This window comes from Uloborus diversus, chromosome 4, assembly GCF_026930045.1.
Source record: "Uloborus diversus isolate 005 chromosome 4, Udiv.v.3.1, whole genome shotgun sequence".
NCBI classification, from domain to species: Eukaryota; Metazoa; Arthropoda; class Arachnida; order Araneae; family Uloboridae; genus Uloborus; species Uloborus diversus.
The window spans coordinates 144,801,372-144,823,191 of record NC_072734.1 but is presented as its reverse complement, the minus strand read 5'-3'; the positions used below and the strand labels follow the sequence as shown (position 1 = coordinate 144,823,191).

Genomic DNA, 21,820 nt, shown 5'->3' with positions numbered 1-21,820 from the left:
AAAAATGCTTTGCGAACATCAATCTAATAGTAAACAGTTACAGAAACTCCATTTGAAAACGTGTTTTCCAATTTCAAGTTTTTAGTTTTATCGTTTGAATATCAAAACTTGCTTTGAACGAACAATTGCCTGAGTGATTTTTCATGAGTAAAATGGCATATCCTAAAATATATTTAGATAATTATATAAGTTTAAAATTCAAATATATCAAAAGTAATAGCTTTTATAATGAGCAAGTGATTGTTTTTCCTACAGCTAGAATAGACTATCTGTTTTTATAAGTTCATTCATAATTTCATCAAATATCCTTATTAATTATTTTTTAAACTACAAGGTTGTTAATAAATGGCTGCTATTTTATATTGGAAAGTATTTCATTCAACACATCATGGTGTTTTCATTATTTCAGTAGCAACAATAATTTCCCTAGCGAATAGTTGACAAAATGCAATGACATACTGAATTAAAAATGTGGTGAGTAATTTTTGATTATCTTTCTTTCGAATATTACTTCAAACAACTCAGAGCAAACCACAATCTCTTCTGCAAATAAATCTCTTCTGCAGCAAAGATTAATCCAAGGTTAACTCCAACCAAATACGGAAAGGAACAAACATCTTCCTCATTGTCCCGATTAACTAAAACGAAGTTGCAGCATTAAACATGATATACAGTAAGCTCTCGGTTTAACGACGCTCTATTTAACGACTTTCTCTATTTAAAGACGACTTTTCACGGTCCCAGATGGTCCACTAGTGTTAAAAGCATTCTATTTAAGGACGATTTCTACTTAAGGACCTTTTTTGTGGTCCCTTGAAAGTCGTTAAACATAGAGCCAACTGTAACTCTGAAACCAATCTGCAGCAAAGGTTAATCCAAAGTAAATTCCAACGAAATGCGAAAAGGAACAAACGTCTTCCTCTTTGCTCCCGATTAACTACTACGAAGTTGCATCAGTAAACACGATATAACTCCGGAACCAAAATCCGAATGTTATTAAACATGTCATACCAGAAACCGGAGGCCATAAAACATTGCTACAGGCGTCATCATGTAGGTAAATATCAAAACGCCAAATTCCATACAGCGAGATGATATGTGTTCCTGCGAACGACTGATCTTCCTTAAGAAGGAAGCGAAGCGTACAAGACAGCTCGTAAAGCAAAGAAATTTCTCTTTTCACAGCTTGATATTTATTGCTGTCTCACGGAAGGCGCACCTTGTGTCGCGCAAAAAACGGTTCTTTTGACAGAAAGAGCGGCGAACGACATTGTGAAGAATGAAGTCTTCTCCGCTGAAGGAATCTCATCTTTTATGTGTAGATCATTGTATATTGTCAGATATTGTTCATTGGGGATAGGTGTGCATTGAGACACTCTAGGTGTGCGCATGATGAAATTTTCAAGTGCATGCGTTGCGTTTGGGTATGGTACTTGGCTTTGTGCTGTACTGGAGGTTAATGGATTGGTGGACGATTTCCGAACAGCAGATCGTTCGTTTCCGCAATAGGGTGGGTCAGTCATTCATGGATCTGCCGATTAAGTAAGGCTTGCAGATAAGGTATGCAGGAACATTTCTGGTGAAAATTTGTTAACTTAGTGAGAGTGCATGAGAAAATTTTCAGGGTGAAACTTTACGTTTACGAATGGTATTTTGTTTTGGAGCTACTGGAGCTACTTAAGTTTAATGTCAGGGAAATTAATCACTATCACTGGAGTTAAATCTAGTGCAAGGGCTATTTGAGGGAGAAACCGAACTGATCCTAGTCCCTTCCGAACTAAATTATGTCTTGTGAATAAGGATTTAAAAGTTTTTAGCTAAAAATTGCTGTACTTTAGCTTAAAGTCCTTGTAATAAATGGAATTGCCCCTTCCTAATTAAATTCCTATGTGGCTGATAATATACAGGAACAGCTAATAAAATTTTGCTATTTAAAATTGTAATCGCAGTGGATTTCGAATTCTGTAACTGATATTAGACATTGCAGCGGCTATATAACATCTATATGTTTTAGTACTTTTATTAATAAGTTAATGTAAAATATAACATTAACTTAAAAGTTCACATTTCTGAAATCATACACAAGAATGAAAATAAGTATTAAAAAAGTTGATATGTTTGCATTTCATTAATTTTGAAAAATTTTATTTCTTGAATTTCGGCGACTTCTCCCTCAGTTAAAATTTATAATAACTCATTGCAGTCAACTTTGTTCATGTGTAATCAAATATTCACAAAAGATCAAAAACGTCTTTTCAGCAATAGTTGACCGAAATAATCGAAACGAAAATATACACATATTTTAATTTCACGAATTTTGCATTACCAGGAAAAACATGGATAATAATTAAAGATAAAACCTGTCTAAAATTCAAGCGTGAGTAAAAAGCCCCCATCCCCCCCCCCCAAAAAAAATCCCAAGATGAGTAACATGTCTGTAAATATACTTAGATTGCAAGACTTGTAATAACAAATTGAGCAAAACAACGAAAAATGAATTTGTGTTACGGCTGATACCAAGTACATGATCCTTTTAAAGTTCTTTAAAAAAATTCTCAAAGAAAAAAAATCACAACAGTGGTTTTTATGTTGAAATTCATCAGAAATTCAGCTAAATTTTGTGACACACTAAAGAATTTAAATTTTGTTACAACTTCAAGGATTTAAAAAACTAACTATCTTCCAAACTTAAAAAATGCCATATTTATAATGCTACTATAGCAATGGTAAATTTTCACCAATGATATCTTTTCAGCCATCACAAATTCACCCTTGAAATTATGAAAAAAAAATAAAATATTATAAAGTTTCGACCAATCACTATGCTCAATTTTGAAGAGACTTTGTTTTTTCTGGATTTATTGAAAGAATTTGAATGTCAGTAGTTCGCCCTTTTTCATACCCATTTAACAACAACAACAAAAAAAAATCTCATGCTGGAAGTAAAATTCATAGGTGAAATTTCAGTTTTCTGCTTTGATTTTCTTTTAAGGCCAAACTTAAGCATGCATCTCTTGCTGATAGTGGCTGAAAACAGTAAAACCAAGAACGATCCATTAACGTAGCCTGTCAAATGAAACATCTTTGTGCAAAATTTAAATGCTTTACCTTTTTGGTGAATTTCTTAAGCAACCGAAAGATAGCATCATAAAGCTCTAGAACTCGGAATTTAACTTTTTTTTCTTGACAGACGATGTATCTCATCTTGATTTTTAAAAAGTTATTTACTTATTTCTATTTGGGGGTGAGGGGGGGATTCTCTCGGATTGTAGATTCTTTCAAAGTTACTATTTTATTATAAGACTTTAAAATCTTGAATATAATAATCATGAATGTTTAAATCATGTCCACCTCATAAATTTCTATCAAAGATATTTAAGTGGATTCAATTGGAATATTTTTTTTTTCATTTCGTCTTTTTTCAAATACGCAGGTTTTTAACGAAAAAATTCCAGTTTCGAATAGTACCTTTTCATTTGCGTATTACAGACGCATATTTATCATTTCATAAATAATTTATTTTTCGATAAATGTTTCACGGTACGCACAAATAAAAAATGCCGAGATGCAAAGTTTTAAGAGGTTACTCGAAAAGTCTCAGAGCAGCTGAGAGAAATCAAAGAAGAAATAGGAAAATAAAAATCTCGAAATTCTAAGTAGAATTCACTCGACAAAAGGCGAGTTTTTAAATGTATGGAACCCGTATTTTTCAACTTTTTGAAGAAAAAGATACAGTTTTTTTTTCGGAAAAATGAAATATGATTAGTAGAATAAATTTTAACCATCATTTGTCCAAAAACTTGGGAAAAAAAAACATTTTTATTTGTCGTCATAAGTTTAATCGTTCGCTTCTTTACCTCAAATAATACATTGTATTCAACAGGTTACTATGTAAAACTACAATGAGTTATAGTAAAGGGCAAAAACTGTTTTCAAAACTTCAAAAGTCTTGAAGGTTTTTTAATTACATAAATCAAAATTTTACAGGAATAGGAGCACTGAAGTATTTAAATTAATCCTTCTAACTCATCGTCAATTCCTACCCATTTGAATAAAACTTATTTTACTTGTGAAAGTCACGACAAGGACAGAAAAGCCAAACACGCCCGCAGTTTTCCACGCAGGAAAAAGGAAAGAAAGAAAAGTGAAACAAGTTGTTTGAATTGACAAACCTTATTTTCGAAACTCTTAATTTGCATGTGTCAGTCAAACTTGGACCTATGTATAAAGTTATGCTGACACAGTATTGTGAGTTTTTGAGCTATAACACGCAGAATAAAATTCGAAAAAGAGAAAAAAAATCCAGAAATTGAGGTTTGTTCTTTATATTTATTGATTTCGTTAAATTTGAATGTTTGTTTACTAAACTGCTAGAAATATAATTTAAGGCAATACTTGAATTACTAAATAAAAGCTATTACCATCATTAGTGAGGGAAATGAAAGTAGCTATCCTAATAAAGCCTAAAGTTGAATATTATTTACTAATATTCACATTGGTCAACTGGATCTAGGAATTGAAAGCTTCAGTGCAAGAAGGGATACAGCTAAAGCGTTTGCTGAGTTTGTTTTAAATTGGAAGATATGAAGAAAATATTTTCTTCCATTCTATTCAAGAACTGGACATCCGTAACCAAAATATCCCATAATATATTAAAGGAAAGGAGATTTAAGGAACTACGTTTCGGGAGAAGAAGATTATGACCCCGCAATTGCTCAATGCATTATTTTTAAACTAACGTCTTTGTCATCTCACTCCTCGTATTGTTATTACTTCCTTTTACAAAAAAGGAAGTATTGTATTCGCAAAAAAAATTTCACTCAAAAATCGACCTTAATTTCCATTTTGCTCACCCCCGAATGAATGTTGAGTTTTTCTTTCGACTCGACAACATGTGGATAAGTGCCTAAGAACGTATAGACATGCGAAATATAAGTTTTGACAATTCCAAAGTCAGGGGCGTAGCAAAAGGGGGTTTTTTAGGGACAACCCCCCCCCCCCCGAAATGTTTGTCTCAAAAAAGGGAGAGGGAGAAAGAAAGAAAAGAGAAAGGAAAGAGAAGAGAAAAAAATACAAGAAAAAAAAAGAGAAAAGAAAAAGAGAAGAAAAAGAAAAAAATCAAAACAGCTTTTTTTCTAAATTACTATGGTCAAAAATTCACTTCGCTCCCCCCCCCCTCCCAGTGCCATTAAAAATCAGCTCCATGAGTGACCCTCAAGCCTAAATACGCCTTACTCCTCACTCTGCTGTGACATTTTTTTTTTTTTTTTTGATAATTGAGTGAAATTTCACACTTCGCTTTAGAAATGAGATTGATTTGTTAAATCCATGCATATGTAGCCTTTTTTGTCATAGATTCTGCAAATTGTTAAACATGTTTAATTTTATGAGCGGCGCAGTGGGAATATTACGTAGAGTTGAATCTGTATTTTTCGAATTTCACAGGAAGGAAAAAAAATCGAGAAAAAGAGGTTTTAAGATATGGGGGCTTTAAGAAACTTTATAGAAAGAAATTTGGAATGTGATGGTGAAAATTTGGAATCGATCCTAAAGAAAATATGGGCTTTTGATCAAAATTCCTCTTTATTAGTTTTGTTAGGTCTTTATTCTATTATTACATTATTAAGTGTTTCATTGCGAGTTTAAGGAATCATTTTGACAGTAAAAGAAACTTTAAGCATTTCTTTTTCAAGAAAAAGTCTTATTGCTTTTTTGGTGCCCGATTGTTTTTTTTTTATTATTAATTATTTATCCTCTTGAGGTTAGCAATTGCTGCAAATCAAACCTGGCCAATATTCTAGGATTTTCCTTTTTTCTTTACTTGAAAAAATCTTAATCTTTCTTTTCACTCCTATCGTCTCGGTTTTCTATAAGGAATCATAATTTTAAGAAAGAGAGCAACCAAAGAACAGTACTTAACCAGATAACAGAGCAAAATGGCTTTTAATTTGAATGACCTTAAACCATTAAAACTTGAAATACTCATCCATAATGCAACTAATACTCAACCTGTGAATTTCACCCCTTTACTCTTGTTCCAAGAAAGTGCTCGAAACGTCCGTCCTTTTGTTATTCTTCCTAGAAAACCTATTTGTGGAACGCATTTCTCCCTTTTTTGCCCCCTCAGCCCTTTGTTTCGAGTTGCAGAAAATGCTTTTGCTTGCTGCTTTAAAGATCATTGGGCTTCGAATCCGAAAATGATAGCATAGCTGGAATTCGAGACAAAGTTTTTCAGTACATTACCGTCCATTAGCCAGGGCTAAAGCAGAAATACAAGAAATACCCCGCCAGCTCAGTCATTTCCAGCCGAGGACTGCAGTTTCGTGCTTATTAGCACTCATCAGCCCGGCATAGGAAAGTGACTGAGCTGGAGATGGAAAACCTTTTAAGGAAGTCAAGAGTACAGTCTGCTGAAGCAGCATTAATCCCATCGAACCCTCTGAAGGAAAATTTATTTTAATTTAAAAGAAAAACTGCATAGCATTACAGGAATAAAATGTTTAAAAACGAAATGAATCTAGACTGTTCTGTACTATTTCTGTTAGCTTGGTTCGCATTAAAAAGTGGAAAATAAACAAGACTTCTGTTAATAACACTCGAAAATTCCTGTTGTTCTCTCAAATAGATATTTATGTAAATTCTAAAGCAGCTAATAAAATTAAAAATAAAAACTTGAGAGGAGAACAGCTTTGTGCAAATAACTTTCTACCGCCTATATTTCTTCCCTTTTTTTATTCAAATTTTATTATTAACTGCTTTAGAAATAGCATAAATGTAAATACATATAAAAAGCAACATATAAATATAACGATATGACAGCCATTTCATTTTTTGCAGGTTATAATCAAGAAGTCTTTTTTTTATATTTTATTTCATGCTTTTAGTGCGAACCAAGTTAGTAAAAATAGTCTGACCAAACATCCAGTTTACAGGCGGAAATGGATGCATCTATTAGCTTTCAGGGAGGCCAGCTTTTGTAGATGTGTGTTAGCCTCTAAATTAAGCAGTCACACTAAAATGAACGGAACACGCTCATCAGATATTTGATTTTCCCCCTGATTTGGATAGACTGGTTTTGACTAGACCCGTTGCTAGAAAGTTTCACTTTAAATTAAATGAAGGAAAAAGAAAAAAAAGTTAAATTTTCCAAAACATTAAAAAAAAAAATCTTTGCTTTTGCTTTGTTTTGTTTGACACAAGGTATCGAACTTGGGGCACCCCATTCCAAAGTATGTAAGCTTCACCTCCCTCTAATTATTATTTTTTAATACTAAAAAAGTTTACATATACATATATATATATATATATATATATATATATATATATATATATATATATATATATATATATATATATATATATATATATATATATATATATAATAAAAGAAGTAACCCCCCCCCCCCGAAAGTCGGGTCTAGCTACGCCTCTGTCCAAAGTTAAGAGTTAGTTACAATGAGTTTTCTCGTGACGTCTGTATGTTCGTATGTATGGGCGGATGTATGTCGCATAACTCAAGAACGGTATGTCCTAGAAAGTTGAAATCTGGTACGTAGACTCCTAGTGGGGTCTAGTTGTGCACCTCCCCTTTTGGTTGCATTCGGGTGTTTTTAAGGGGGTCTTTTTCCCTTTTTGGGGGAAACCATTGTTAATTCCGATGCAAACTCAAGTGGTGTTACAATTTGGCGAACACTTGACGATGTATCGCCAGTCTTTTGGTCGCCAAGTTTTGTCGCCAACTAGGTGACAAATCTTGCGATTTTTTTTTAAAATCTAGTTTCAATTTGGCCACTGTTGGTGATATTTAGAGAGTAAACTATTGAATCACATTAAAATTACCAATAATGGGAAAATGACATTAAATTTGAGTAAAAGGAAGTCATGCGAGGTACACATCAGCTCGTTTTTTAATTAGAACCCTATTATTTGAATTATTATTAAAAAACCAATATATTTGGCGGATATAAAGAGTGCACGGAAGAAAAAAGTCAATATTTTTTCCTTTTTTTTTTTGGTTCGAGCTAAGTTTAATATGGCAATACTGAGTCTTTTTAGAGTAGAATATGTTGTTATATTAAAACAGGTCTGAAAACAGAAGGATCAAGGCAGACCATCACCCAGAATTTGCAAAAGTTTTGAACTTTCAACGGTGTTTTTCTCAAAGTTTGGGAAGGTTGACATTTCGCCTTTCATCCCTGTGTTCTGCAAAAATAAGCATCCACTACAGAAATAAAATATTACAAACGAAAAGTTTCCAAGATTATTTGAATGGCTGATTTTCGAATGTTTTTGTGCTTTTCTACTACAAATATCTCGGTTCAGAGGGGTTTTGTGAGTGTGGGGTAATGGGGGACAACATAGAATTAAACGGGTCTTAGCAACCACGTCGCAATCACAATTGCTTTCGGTTCCTCAGGTTCAGTTATTCAGATGCCAAGCATTTTTTTCCATTATTTGAGGAGTTAAATTGGGAACAATCAGAGCTTAATTTCTAGCAAAAGAAATATGGAAGAAATACAGACTTCAGAACGCATTTTTTTAATTTTAAATAGCCTGAACTCCACCGATTATGAGAAAATTCATATAAAGCTAGAAAGTAGCAAGAGAGTTCAGCTTCCCACCTGCTCCCATAAAAATTAAACTCTGGATGCAATGTAACAAACTTTTTCTGTCTGCAATAATATTTTACATAGGAGAAAAGGGATTAACACTAATAGTTAATAATAGATTTTACTGACAAAAGAAAACATGAAAAACAACCGCACAAAAGAGTTAAACCTATTCTTAAATGCATCTTTTCAAAATTCAATTAGTATTGCCGAAAATAAAACGAAAGTAATTCCTTTTCGATGAATGTAAAATCCATTAATCGAAATTTTACATTCCCACTGAATGTAAAATCCATTATCGCAGTGAAATTACCTGATGAATTTCAACCAACATCAAGCTGCCCTTTGACTTTCAATTTCAAAAGGAAGCCGTTTTTCCTTTACCTATTCAAACAACAAAAAAAATCAGAATTAATTTTAAGTCTTAAAAAAAAAGTTTACAGCTTGCGAACCTGAAAAGGACTATTCGAATTCCATCGGACAGAAGCGATTCATTTAAAAACCTATTGTAATGGATACCTAAGGAAATGACTTTAAAAAAATGCAATTCATTTCACCCCAGTGAGAGTTCAACATCCTATCTACCCATTACAACCAAATAAAATGTAAATAGCGAAGAAAGGTATTCAAAAGACGTCTGAAAGCTTAAATGCTTTTCGCTGAGTTCATACTATTTTTTTTTTTTTTTCTTTCCTTAGAACATCACTGAATGGGAACCGCAAATGATTAAATTAAGAAACGAGTGTATAATCAATTTAGACGCGTTTATTAAATGAAACTTTTACTTCGAAAGATAGTTGAAGAATATTACCTTTTCTAAAAGAAATCATACGGTTATAGAAGCTAATGTAGTCAAAAAAAAATTATTTTCTTAAAAATTAGAAAAGGAAACTAAAATATCCCTTTTGAGACAGTACAAGAGAATAAAAGAATTAAAATATGCATGAAAATATTTTCAAATTCAGTGGTGTCCAACCAACGGCCTACGGGCCACATGTCGCCCACGAAGCTGATCCATGTGGCCCATTGTTCTGTTCAAACAGGTTGTGATAGAGGACTCAAGTAAAATTTTCTGAAAACAGTGTGCTATTTTCGGAAACTATGAACAAGCTCGATCCTTCCCACTGCCTTAAAAATTCATCAAATATGCATACAAAAAACCTTGTAATCATTGAAGAAACCTATTTTTAAAGGTTTTTTTAAAAATAATCTTTATGTTTTAGAATGTCATCAGCCCCAAATTTTCGCAAACGGCAACCAACAATTTTAGGAGTTTTTGGGAACTTAGGAGTTTTGAGGAAAAAACATCCTTGTGTTCAATATTATTTATTGAAAACTATGCTCTGGAAAAATCTAAAACTGATCACCTTTATTCAGTATCAGGAATAAGTGCTTCATCTTTGGAGCCAAATGGTCAGAAATAGGTTTCGAAAGCACAAATGGAGACTTCGCATTGATAAAATAAGCATATAATAGTAATGCAATTCTTGTTTTGCAATCGTCTCACCCCCACCGTTTCTGTGCTTTCCACGATCAGGGCCTCGGTGTCCCAATGTGCAAGGTCGTGCGCCCACGACAGCACCAGAGTCAAAAAGGCGCCGAGCTTTACCAATCAAACATGCTCCAAATAGGGGGAGGGGGATCTCTTACCGAAAAAATGAAATTGAACTTTTCATTACTAAGGGTGACCGTGAAATTATACCGATCATTGAAACAATCCGTCTCGCTGAGGGAAAATTATTGACTTGTTTTGTTAAAACATGCTATTCAAAAGCGCAATCTTTTACACTGGAAACATATGATGCTAATTAATGCATACATTAGCATTTTTCTTCGTAATGTGGAGCCGTGAATACTATTTCGGTATGTCTTTAGCACTCAAGGTCAAGCATACCGAGGCGTTAAAACATTTGCCATACCCCAATTTGTTGCTTGTGTGGCTGTGGTGAAAATGTTGTATTATAATTAGTGCAACAGGTATTTTTTGTGATTTTTCAACTATTGGTCTTGGTAATTCGACTTTCATGTTATCATACATAAAAAAAATATGGTAAGCACATTTATTGCGAACAAAAATTTTGGCTAGTTTTTTAGTTCCGAAAAGTAAAGACTTGACCGTAATTATCAGATTCCCCCTTCCCCTCAATTTTCTTCAACTATTTGTGTATCAAATTGGAAAAAAAAAGCTTTGAACAGTGGATTTGTATTTGATATTAAAGTGCATGCCTTTTTAACGATTCCGTACTTTAGAATTATTGGTTTTACCGGAAAGGATTTCAGTTTTAGATTTTAAAGTGGAATATCCCCTATATTATTTGCTTCAATTTAGAAATATAATCATTACCCTGTTGTCATATTTTTTAAGGCATAAAAACTTGATTAGTTGTTCATAGATTAGAATTTACAAAGAGACCTTACGGTCTCGAAATTTCAGATCGGGATGAAATTCGGAGTCCTTACGATCTCGGAAATTCAAGATCGGGATGAAACTCAGCAGATTAGTAGCAACCCTTGAGAGTATCCACACAGTAAAGTAATAAAGCACACTAGACAAAACATTCCGAAAAAACAGTCTCTAAAGTTTTACACGCAGCTCATATACACTAGTAGAGATTTCTCACCAGCAGCAGCTCGGTGGCTATGTGTTCAGCGTACTGGATTCCCGTGCAATCCATCCCAATACCTCTCGAAGAATTGTTTTACATAAAATTATAAAGCGACTGTTACAGCTATTTGAAATTTGAATTGAGAAAATTATTTTTAAATACGTTATGTATTTTTAACAGAGACAATAGAGATAAATTTAATCGATTATAAATTATAATTTGAATTACCACGGCAACGAGATTAGGGTAGGACTTGTTAATTTATGTATAAAATTTAACAATATATTTCTTATTTATCATTTATATACATACACCAGAATGATAGCTATCATAAAAACATGGAAAACTAAAACTGTTTTGCACAATGTATAAAGAAAGATTGTTTACAGAAACAACCTTTCTGTAAAAGATTCGTAGGACACAACACTGCATTAATATTCATGAAAATTTATGTTTTGTCCGAAAGTTTGGAAGCATACCAGGCATACCGAATGATTTTTTTTAATGGCGATGGTCTATTCGATTGTACTTTTATGCAGTCTTCACTGGTATTTATTTTCCTATTTTTTTCAACGAGATACGCACAATTTTGTATACCATATATTAGATTTTTTACCTGTCTGTAAAAATAGACGTCGCAAGGTTGAACAAGCGAGGTACATTTTGGTGAAAAAAAAATTATTCTAGAGGTATCGAACCCAGGATGGATTGTACGGGATTCCAGTATGCTGACCACATAGCCACCAAGCTGCTGCTGGCAAAAATATCTACTAGTATATAAGCTGCGCACAAAACTTTAGAGGCTGTTTTCTCGGAATGTTCTGGCTAGTGCGCTTTATTACTTTACTGTGTGGACACTATCAAGGGGTACTACTAATCTGCTGAATTTCATCCCGATCTAAATTTCCGAAACCGTAAGGTCTCCTTGTCGGTGAGATATTTAAAGCGGAGGTTAACTTTGACATTTAAAACAATTTCTCTTTGCAAAGCTCATAAGCATATCTGAAGGATTACTGAACTCGAAACAATTTCGAGATGTAAATTAAAAACACACATTGTGTTCCAAAATTAAATAGTTATATACTGTTTTTTTAATAAACTAAAAGCCAAACTTTATTTTCCATACTAAATTTGTCTGCAACACTTCACTCCAGATGATATTTTTCCCTGAACGCCACTGCATAAAGGTGCTCAAAAGACATTTGCACGACGGCGCCAATCAGGCTTGGCACGGACTTGACCACGATATATAGGAAAACGGTCGAACACATTTAAATTTTATTAGTCGTCTGGCCAGCCAGAGTCATCTTAATACGAGGTGCGACCCTCGGGTAAAAAAAGGTTGGGCAGCACTGGTAGATATGAACGGGTTCGAGTGATAATGGTTAAACCCAAAACATTTTTTACAATATGAGTGAAGCATGGATTTCGTTTACATCTTTGGTTCCTCTATTAGCTGTACCAGTTGTACAAAAATATACTAAAATACTGGATAAATGTGAAAAATTGGCCAAATCTTTCAGGAGCAAGAGTACACTCAGAAGACGATTCGGAATCACATAGCAAGATCGAAAAAGCTTTCATCATGAGATATAACAGGGATCCTCATTCTTCCAGGCTCTGGGCCCTTTTTGAACACTTACATGAGGTCTCGCCACCTCACCCCTACTTATACATTCAATATAAAGAGTAACATCAAAAATTGGAAATTCACTCAAAATTTTGTGCTACTACAAATGACTTAATTTTTATATTAATATAAGAACAGATGAAATTAAAGAATTAAATACAAATTAACTTGAGATATTCTAGAATTTATGTAAAGTTGGTATGTAATTCCAGTTGCTTTCATTATATCAATGGGAGGGTTGCCACTACAGTACAACCAGTTTTATCCAGAATATCTGGGGGAAAAATAATTCGGGTACGCAGGGTAAAAAGCAAAGCAAATTTTTAAATAGGCAGACTAGGCACTTATTATGACAAATAAAAACCATTTTTTGTAATACAACATGACAGAATTGTCTACAAGGCAATAAAGAACTATCAAAATAATTTTTATCTGCATTTCTTAGCACAAGAAAGACTAAAATTTTCCGTATACCTAGAAAGACAAAAGGGGCCAGCGTGGCCCCTCGCCACATTTTGGGTTTTTTCTTTTTAAAATTCTTCCTGAATGAATCCACATGCCCAATGCACCTTCTTCTATAACTAAATAAAAACTTAGTGCGTAATTATTTTCAGATTTACTAGCCTTAAACTACACCTTTACTAGCCAAAAAGTAGAGTTAGTTTCTCTTTCCAAGAGCAATATCTACCGTTTGGCTGGTAAGCAATCTGTACTGTTAATAGTATTTGGATGTCTAACCGACTGCATAAAGAGGAAGTTAGATGTTAAACTAGAGGGAATAGCATTTAGTTATGCCACAAAATTTAAGAGAAAGGAAAAAAAAATTTATTGTAAAATAGCTATGGGATCTCTATGGCTCCTTCCGTCTTTCTAGGTATGAGAATTATTATTTACAGTATTATGAGGAAAAGACTAAGAGTCACATAGGCCCCTCCACCTATCTAGTGGTAATACAGAGTTAGTTCACAGTGTTCTGATTCAAACACGTTGTTGTTGTCTTGTGCCAGCTAGGCTGGCAATTTGCGGTGCACTGCTTCACTTTTCCAACTGTACTGTAATTTGGGGTGAAGTCCGGCTTCCACAGTACACACATGCCATAGGGACCCGTTTATAGGGTAGGTAACCATTCACAGCATAACATTCACACAAAGGAGGGACAAGGACAGGAGAGAGAAAGTACATCCATGCCCGAGCCGGGATGGTTCAAACACGTGAAGCGTTTGAATAAAGCATGTTATACAAACACTTTAATCGATAAAATAAAAAGCGAATGTATACTGTTTTTCTAAAAGTTACGTACTTGCCATCAGATTTTAAAATTATCTATGTTAACAAAACTTTTTAAAGCCCAAAAATTTTATTCAGATAATTCGGATATCCGGATAACCGAGGTCCTACTGTACTTGATTTTTAATATTAGGTTGCAGCTGACAAAGCGCACCTCAGGCTACTTTCAATGCCTCTGTGAGATACCTTGTTTTTTTATGTATGATAAAATGCTGAAAATCCAGATTCACCGAGATATGTGAATGAAATCTGTGCTAAAAGTTTCAATTAAAAAAGATAAGTTGAGCCAATTCTAGTTACTTTTCCTTTTTTAAATTTTCTTTAAACATTTACACCTCCCTTGAAATTCTTCTACGCTCCTCAGATTCAGAACCGCTGAGGCAGATTACGTCCCACTTGTGAGTTCGGAAGAACATAAGTTCTTTCAGGTACTGAATGCATAAAATTGACTTGTTTTACTCGTAACGTTTTATTGAACGCTACAAATGTGTGAAGAAACAAACCTCTTCGGTGTAATAGTACAAAACTGGTCTTTTTGGTGGTCTTTTCAGCATTACAAGCTCAGCTCCTTTTCTGCATTGCACGAAGGATTTCTTGCAAACCAAAACATGTGTCCCCTACAATTTTTTAATTTTTGTTTCAATTACAGTGATTTTATCATCTAAAAATAACTATTTTATTTGCATGCACTAAACTAAGAGAAACTGTCGAATGTACTGTCGAACTCCCATATAGGCCCCTATCGCACGAAGAATACATTTTTGTCCTTGAAAATGTTGTGTGATTTCTAATCATCTAGGTGTACTGATAATCTCCAAAAGTTTTGATAGCTTTTTAGGATTCATTCTGTGTATTGGTCAATACAAGAGGACTGAAATTGTCCAGTAAGTATCACTGACTGAGGCGCCTCGAACTCAAATTTTTGGTAGAGCAAAAATTCTCAGTTTGCCGAATGGAAACTCCAAATTTTGCCGAAGCATGATAATTTTGCTGAAACGCCAGGGGAAATTTTCAGAATCAAGAAAATGTTTGGATTTTTACGGTGCGTCCCTGGTCATAGAGGTGAGAATGACAGTGGTGCAAGTCCGTTTTAATGTCGCGGATTGAACCAAAAGTCAGAATATTTTACCTGGGAGTAGGAAAAAACACCCATCCCCACCCTTAAAAAACTCGTATTTCGGATTTTTTTTATTTATAAGGAACACTAGGCTAATTAACATTGTTATCCTTTTCATGTTTCATATTTAATACCTTCCATATTTTTTTCGATTAAAAAACGTTTTTTTTCTTCCTATTTCATAATTTTCATTAATTATTTACCCCATTTTTTTTTGTTACAAAGGCAAAAGTGAGATTTTGCAAAAGGAGGAGGGGGGGGGGACTTATACTGATGTATAGGGACAAGTAGGATGGATACACATTAAAAACATGTGTAAGGAAAATTTGAACTATTTTACGCAATAGTACCAAGAACAAATTAGTTATTTCTTCTCGCAGGCGACAAATATGTAAATTGCAGAAAGATAGAACATACATTTTCTGTGTTCTGTTCTTTAAACGGTTTATTTACTTGCATATATTAGTTACATTAGTTACCTATCTTTGCATTTAAATATAATTTTAAGTTAACCACAATAAAAACTTGCAACTTGTGAACAGTTCTTTAATACATAGATTTCGCAAAAACGAAAATGCCTCACCAGTCCGCGAAATTTTTTTATTCATCTAAACAAATCTGCGAGTCAAAAAGGTTAAAATATACCAATTCAGAACACCTGAACATTTTTCCACATCTGACTTCCTGTTTTCAGCGTTATAACTTTTATCCTAAATCGCTAGTTTCATTCATAGAACTTAATTAAAAGGGGGAATTTTTTGAGAAGAAAATTCGAGCTGCTAAGAAAGGAACTCGTAAAAATAATATACTAAGTAGATTTAACCAAAAAGATTCTATCTATAGACGTTAAATTCTTGCAGATGAACTCTATCCGCCTGAAATCTGACTATTTTCGATTGGCAGATTCAAGGAGATTTGATTTGTACAGTCAATTGATCATTTAAATCCGATCGACTCTTGATGGGCATTAACAGTAAGTTAAACTCCCAGGAACATTAAGTTATAGGCTATATCGCGTATCCTAATAGCCAAAAAGTTATGTCAGGATTGTAATTATCACTTTTCAAAGAGAAAGTCTGGTTACGGGGGGGGGGGGCAGATATTTTGAATTTGGCCACGGGGGTGAAGAGGCGAAAACAACTTCCGCTTGTGTGCAAACGCGAGTGGTCTAAGCAATTGCTTCGCACACTTGAGGCGGTGGGTTCGACTTCCACCCCCGCTCCGGCTGCACTTTCCCCTCTTTATGACGTAAATTCTTTCATGTGTTGTTTATATGTATTCTGTACTGTAAGAATAAAAATATATCGTTCGTAAGGGAGGAAAGGCACTCAGATTGTAGTCCTCATCAAAATAAACCTGTGCAATAAGCACCAGAAATAAAGAAATGCGCTAATTTTTCAAAACCAGTGGATGGGGATACTTTTAGTACGGGAGGCCTGTAGGGGGGGGGCAATTTGTCCCCTTCGGCCCTCCTAAATGACAGGCCTGACGCCTTAACTCAAAAGTTTAGAATCCACTGTTTTAATGCACAAACACCTGCGAGAAAACACACGTGTCGGAATTACTAGCATAGTTGCAGAGTCGGAGGGAAATTGACCTAATCCGGGAATTTTAGAGCATTCGACTATGAATCTTTTTCCACAAAATCAGTACGACTCCGACAACACTAGCAGAGTTGCGGCCTTAAGGGGAAAATGACCGGCTATTGGAATTTAAAGTCTTCGACAACCGACTCCGACTTTTTTACCCCGAAATCAGTCCAACTCCGACTCAACTTCTGAGTCCCCAATTACAAGGAAGATCATGATTGAAGTTACAAGTAGGACTGCGGTGGAGATTTTAGGTTAATGGATTCAGAATTTGGAATCGAAGGTTAAAAATTCCAAGAGCCGAAGTATCATTTTCCTTCAACGGCTGCAATTCTGGCTGAATTTCAGAGTCAGAAACGGAGTCGAACTGATCTTGAGATAAAGGAGTCATAGTCTGAGACTCTAAAATTCCCGGAATCTGAGTGTCATTTTCCTTCATGCTCTGCGGTCCTGGTTATAAGTTGACTGTGTCCTCTGGGCCCCGAAAATCGAGTTATCTGAAAAATCACACCACTCCATTTTCTGCGAACTGAACTAGGAGTTTTCCTTAAAAATAAGACAGGTTTTTAGGCAGGTCTAAGACAGGACATCTTTAATAATAAACTTTGATAAAAATTTGTAAAGTTCCGTATAAAAAAAGTGGTACTATTTAGGAAATTTCCCTTCCCAAATGTCTTTTGTGTCTTTGCTAGTGGGTTAAGAATTTATAGAAAATTTCAAAGTGAAATTTACTTATTGTTTTAAACATTATAAAATTGAAAAATTGAAAACAAAACTGGCTGAGATGGTTTCAATCTCAAACAGCTGTTGATGAATTTGACTCCATTGTTTAACTTGAAACTTAGCTTGTGAAGTAGGGCATCTTGCACTTCTGAAAACATGGACTTTTGCATTGAAACGTTTTCTTACAAATATGGCTTTATATAAATATTACTAACGGTATTGTTTTAGCTGTACTTTTGTAAATACATAATACAAAACTCGTTGGAAATTTTCCTTCCTTAGTTTGTTAAATTTGTTGAAAGAACAGAAATTATCTATTGGGGTTACATTTATCCAACCTCAGCACGTGCTTTGCGAAAAATTGCCTTAACAGTGAAGGGTAGAGGGTTAAGTCGTCCCTAGAAAGGCGCACTAGTGGCTATAATCTACAGATATTCATGATAAGTCTTTGAATAGTCCGTTCTATTCTGAAATCACTCGAGTACGAAACCATTCAATTGTCATAATCACTCTATTGATTGTGCGATTCACTTGGGTGCAACTACAACTCAACAAAGATTGACAGTAAAAATAAAATGACAAATTTGCACATTATACATGCACACGAGAATCAAACATAATTTTTCGTTCACCAATGCAAATTTAAAAAAAAAATGTGCAATCTATTTAAAATTGAAATGTTATCCTCAAATATACTTATAGAATATCATTCAATTATTTCAAGCAACTTTGGAGGTTTCGGTTTTTACTAAACTAAACAGCCTAACTAAGGTCCTATATGGTAAACACAAAAAATATGACAACATTTAAAATTTCTTAAAATGGAAACTGTTTACCTTAATCATTACAAAAAAAAAACTTGCGACGTGTTTTAGCCACATTGCTCTTCGTTTTGCCCGAAGTCTCACGTGGGTCAAAAAAACAGGAGCATGAGCTACTTAAAAAACATTTTATCATATCTCTAAACAACTTTAAAAAAGAACAAATCAACTGTTTGCTATACTATAAATTAGAGACTAAAAAGTTTGTTTACAAAAAAAAAAGTGTATCACAACTAATAGAAATGTATCAACAAGCAGAAAAGGATTGTTTTTATCACCAAGTATGCAAAACATTAACAACACTCACCTGACCCGTTAAATAAATCCAAAAGCAAAACTAAAACTTCAAATCTACGTCACTAAACCGCTCATCCTCCTTGCGTTCTCGTCCGCCAAAACACAGAAACAAAAACCGAAACACCGCACAGGAAATCTGTAATCCTACATCTCGCTCATATCGTGGTAAGAGAGATCTTTCCGCAGAGGACTTCACAAGACGGAAAACCCACGCAAACTAGAGAAGGCACAGAGAGGGTAGGCGGGGTCTTAGAACGTTTTTATTCTTGGCTGACCCGCTCCAATTCTAAACCTCGAGTAGAGACGCCATCTTGGGATGGCCGAACGGATGGCTTGCACCAACTAACCTACTTCGGGGCAAAGTCAGTCTGAAAAGAGCTATTGGATTTTTTTGTTACTTCGCACCTATGACTATTGAAGAGAACGAAATGAGAAAAAAAAGTGTGAAAGGATGAATGATTACGGATCAGAAGCAAGGAAGGAAGTTTTGTTGCAGCAAAAGAATGATCCTTTCTTGTGTAAATATTGATTCTGTGAGCATCATTTCGTGATGTAATATTATTTGAGGATTTGATGGATCTCGCCGCGTTTTGTGTCAACTATTCAAAGTTATTCAGATTTTTCAAGGTTAAAATAAATGTAATTTGTTTTAGCTGTTGATTCCGGTATTTTTTAGAACGTGTTCTAAGAGCATCAGGTGTTTATCTTTTTTCTTTCATTCAAAACTTGTTTTTTGCACTTGTTTGCATGCACGGTTGAGTTTCTGTTTTCGTCTAGATTATTAAGTGATGGGTATCATTTCCTAATTTTTGGTGAAAAACTATAAGGAAAAATAGAAATAAAATGCTACTTAGCTTTAATTTTCCTCTTGATGAATGCGGGTGGGGAAGTGTTTGGATTGGCGTATGTGTTAAAACTAAGGTGAGCGCGGATTGACCTCCAACTACCCCACCTCACTGTGCCCCTACTACAAGTTACTGATAGTTGGAATTTAGGTCATAGCACTAATTTAAAAAAAAAGTTAGATAAAAGTGCAATCAAGAAACATAATACTATGTTACATCAACTGTGTTCAGAACTTAAGTCGGGATTTTTGAAGGAGCCTATCGCTTTTGAGCTGTAGTACCCACCTAGAGAGGGTCATTGAAATTTTAAGAGAGGGTGTTTTGAGAGAAATTTCTCTTTTTGGGGATTAGCTCTTGCCTTTGCGGTGGGGCGGGGGGGGGAGTCTTAGCAATATTAGGGGCGAGTAGCCACTCGCTTTGCAAATGAATTCTGAATAAGAAAAAATTAGAAAACTATCAGCCAACTTCGTCATTACAAAACGTGTCACAACTACTTCACACTTCCTCTAAGCAGCTACTGCTTTAGTCTTGACTAGAAAACCGTGACTTTTAATTCCTACCAACCAACCGCACTAGTTAATTCGAACGGTTATTTAGGCAACCAGCTGTAAAAGACAATGTTCAAAAAACTTATCTGGAATTTTTGGAACAAAAACTTTTTGAGCATTAAAGTTTTAAACTGATACGAAGATTTTTTTAAAATTTTTTTGATTGCCTTAAGAAGCACCTTTTGATGTCTAATATTGTTCTATTCCCTTATTTTCGCTAAAAATATCAGAATACTCTTTCTCGCAATATATAATTATTTTTCCCAAATTAAAAATTAACTGATGAAGGAAAAAGCAAACAACGGAAAACTTTTGTTGATACTGCAATTGCAATTATAACAGTACGATCTAAGCATGGGATCAAAGAAGTTTTATTCCTCCCATTAACTCTAAACTATTTGGATTGATTTATGTTTCTTTTCTCAAAAACAACAAGCATTTAAATAAACGTAACTTTTAAAAACACTTATGGGATTTTTACGTTTCATAAGGTTTATTTCTTACTTTTTCCTTTCTTTTTGAAGTGATAACTTCTTATAGTAGGGTAAACCGATTTGTGACATAACGCAATCTCCTAACGAAAGGTGAGTTTAACAATACAATGTAATACCAATAACATTGTAAACAGTATGTATTCAAAACAGCATTTAATCTTGAAATTTATTTTCTCGCTTCATTTAGAGTTTTGAACTGTGATTAGGTGTACATATTTTAAACGAACTTCATCCCCGCAGACTTCGCAACGCGGGAGTAGGGGACGGCCGAGAAAAAAATAATAATTAATAAACATTTAATTTGTGCATCACAGAATAAAATCTAAACTGACTAACTTTAAAACAATTACTCGTTAAAAAGTTATTTGGGGGGGGGGATCCAATAAAGTGTGTGGTTAGGGTCCCTGGTGATTTTTGCAGGGGGAGGGGGCGAAATATAGATCCTAGTTTGGTCGTAATAATACGCCAATTTTATCGTTTCAGATTTAAGTTTAACCTTGTGGTTTGTTTATGGTGACAACGTTTATTTACAATTAACATTTTAAAACAGTATTAAATCTTTTAAATTTATTTTCAAAACAAAAACATTTTTGCGATTAGTTATACTAAAAATATCTCGCTACATTTAGGGTTTGAACTCCGAAAAGGTGTACATAATTAGAACAAACTACCGTATTACCCTGCATTTGCCGGCATGCCGCAAAAAACAAGGTTTAAAAAATCGTAACAATATATACTATAACAAATATATATTCAACTTATATAGATAAGTTCTATATTGGTGTGCTAAGCACGAGTATAATTCGTGTCAACACTTTTTATCCAAATTATTGCCCCTAGGTGGTTTTTTCTAACATATACATTGTACCTAATACACCTGACTTAATAACTACCTAAATACATTGTTTTATGAATATTTGTGAATGGGAAATATTAAAATAAAATTATTGAAAAAGTGACATCTAAATAAAGTACATGGAGGCATAAAAAATAGGCATAAAAGTGATTTCAGATTTCTCATTTTGAGCTCCGCTGCATTTTTGTGCTTAGCCCGGCAGTACAAATAAGTTTATTAGTATTAACAAACAGTTTTATTTTGTTCAAATATTTATTTTTAACTATAGTAAGATTACGCATTATCAAACTACCACGATTTTTTTTTGCATCTCGACGACCAGAAATTTATTGGTTCGTTTTTGAAAAGTAGATTACTTCGTAAATTTATTATTATTATTTTTTTTTTCCTTGTAGATT

General features: G+C 34.1%; 1 protein-coding gene across 1 annotated transcript in view; it reads right to left on the bottom strand.

Moving 5' to 3' along the window:
• LOC129220152 (serine proteinase stubble-like) overlaps window positions 1–18,840 on the bottom strand; it is a 52,088-nt gene extending 33,248 nt beyond the window's left edge. Inside the window, exon 1 of the mRNA XM_054854507.1 lies at window positions 18,690–18,840. The gene's annotated coding sequence lies outside the window, so the exon portion shown is untranslated. The remainder of the gene's footprint in view (window positions 1–18,689) is intronic.
• Window positions 18,841–21,820: the final 2,980 nt, after the last annotated feature.